General features: G+C 39.8%; 1 protein-coding gene across 1 annotated transcript in view; it reads left to right on the top strand.

The window, feature by feature from the left end:
• The window catches only part of LOC107042672 (protein KRI1 homolog), a 132,557-nt gene extending 131,996 nt beyond the window's left edge, over positions 1 to 561 (top strand). Inside the window, exon 5 of the mRNA XM_015263817.1 lies at positions 460 to 561. The gene's annotated coding sequence lies outside the window, so the exon portion shown is untranslated. The remainder of the gene's footprint in view (positions 1 to 459) is intronic.
• The last annotated feature ends 1,592 nt before the right edge of the window (positions 562 to 2,153 follow it).

The following is a 2,153-nucleotide window of genomic DNA, read 5'->3' as shown; positions in this document are numbered from 1 at the left end:
TTTAATTAGCCGGCGAATTATTGGGGAGTCACTCTGCGCCGAGAAAACATTGGGTTTCTTATAGCGCCGTGACTTTCGTCGCAATATTAATTTTTTTATTGCAGAGATTAAGGGATGAAACGGGGGTTAATGGATGGCGAATTTAATTCTCCATTGAACAGTCTTTGTTTCATCCCTTAATATTAATTAGTCGGCGAATATATCAACTGAAAAACATAAAGTAAACATTGAGTACAAGGAGGACAAAAGTCCCCCTCCGAACCTGTCCCTGTCACAGCAGAACTGCTACTGCCGAGTTACTCACGCACCCGGCTCACATTTACCGACAATTCGACCGGGACGCCGCCTTTCCCGTGGGTTACCAACTAACATTTTTGGAGTCATTCAAACACCCCGATCCGGGCCTCTGCTCAGGTCTATCCTCTTTGCGATCAGCTGTCGCCATACTGTTTCCCTCAGTTACACTGGAATGTGCCAGATGACGCCACCGACATCCCCGAATGTTGAAACACGGATCTGAGGATTGTCGAGCGAGATAGCTCAGGGGCCCTATTCTCGATGTTGGTGAATTCTCCTTCGTGCACGAATCGGCGATCGTCAACGAATGTGCTATACAACTACTATACGCAGTTCGTCAACGAACGTCGATTCGTGGACGAAGGACTATTCACTAACGTCGAGAATATGGCCCCAGGAGTGTAACACAATGAGGGCCCACGGGTACCAAGCATTCGTGCATCTCACTCCCACTCTTGGAAATGGATCAACACTCCGTATTCCACCACCCTACAACCGCCACAATAATAATAATCATAATAATAATAATAATCATAATAATAATAATTGTCAAAAACAAAAAAAAACAATACAAATAAAAATCACCGTATTTACGCTAAATTTCGGAAAAACCGCCAATATAGAAAATTTTTGAGAAAATTCGCCGATTCTCTGATCAAAAATCCGATTTTCAAAAAGAAAAAAATCCAACTCTCAATTCGCAAAAAAAGTTTGTNGAAACGGCCACAAAACTTCTGAGTGCTTTTTAATTAATGAAAATCTCCGAATTCTTTCAATAAATCTAACTCTCAATTCGTAAAAAAAGTTTAGAGTTGAATTTTTGATTCTCCATTATCTCTCAATCTACTCCCAACTTTTTTTTAGAGTTGAAAATTGGATTATTGATTCTGAATAATCTCGCAATCTGATCTTAAGTTTTTCTGAGAGTTGAGAACTGGATTTTTTTTGACAATGGGATTTTTGATTCTCAATTGTCTCTCAATTTATTTTCAGATTTGTATTTTGAAAATTGAATTTTTTATCATCAATTGCCTTTCAATTTACACTCAACCTTTCCACAGAGTTGAGAATTCGTTTTTTTTTTAAACTAAGATTCAGATAGAGCTGCGAATGCATTACATGACCCATCATCGATGGTCATATGACGAGACGTTTTCCACAACTGTCACAATTCCCCCCCCCCCCTTCTATGACCGTCCCAATAGGCCAAGAAAAAATAACAGTCATTTTTTCTTTGAATTCATTTTGCATTAGCCTAATGTGCATTTTGAAATAAAAATTACGGTGATTTTACATCTATCTAGAGATGAAGCTATGTGATTTATGACAGTCACAAATTAGAAATGAGTTTTACCGTGATTATGTATCCATATAGATGGTTTGACAACAATTTGCTTATAAATTATCGTGTGTAGTTACGAAATTCGTGCGTCACATGCCCGTAATTTTTTGGTCACATGACGCGATCTCAAAAATGACTGCCATTTTACATCTCTAATTCAGAATCATTGAGAATCAATAATAGAAGAAGAATAGAAAAAGTGCGGCTGGTCACTTAAAGCGCCCAGAGTCACCTAAATCATACGATCTTTTGTAACTTCCGCCTTAGTTTCGGTCAGTCACACAGCCCCAGCCCTGTGTTTCTCACTAGGCTAATAAGGCTGGTGACAGCCGCTTGTTGTAAGTCCTCTGGTTTCAGGAAAGCCTGGCCCCAGATTTTATAGCGACGGAGTGCTAATAGGGGGCATTCACATAAAATGTGGATGACGCCCTCCTTATCGCCTCCGCACAGTCTGCAGTCTTCTTGTTCTGCAAGTTTCATCTTGAACAGATGAGCTCTGAGAGCTGTATGACCC

Source organism: Diachasma alloeum, unplaced genomic scaffold, assembly GCF_001412515.2.
Source record: "Diachasma alloeum isolate Michigan unplaced genomic scaffold, Dall2.0 Dall_scaffold_00500, whole genome shotgun sequence".
In the NCBI taxonomy this organism is placed as follows: domain Eukaryota; kingdom Metazoa; phylum Arthropoda; class Insecta; order Hymenoptera; family Braconidae; genus Diachasma; species Diachasma alloeum.
The sequence above is the reverse complement of the archived record's forward strand: the minus strand, read 5'-3'. Positions and strand labels throughout refer to the sequence as shown.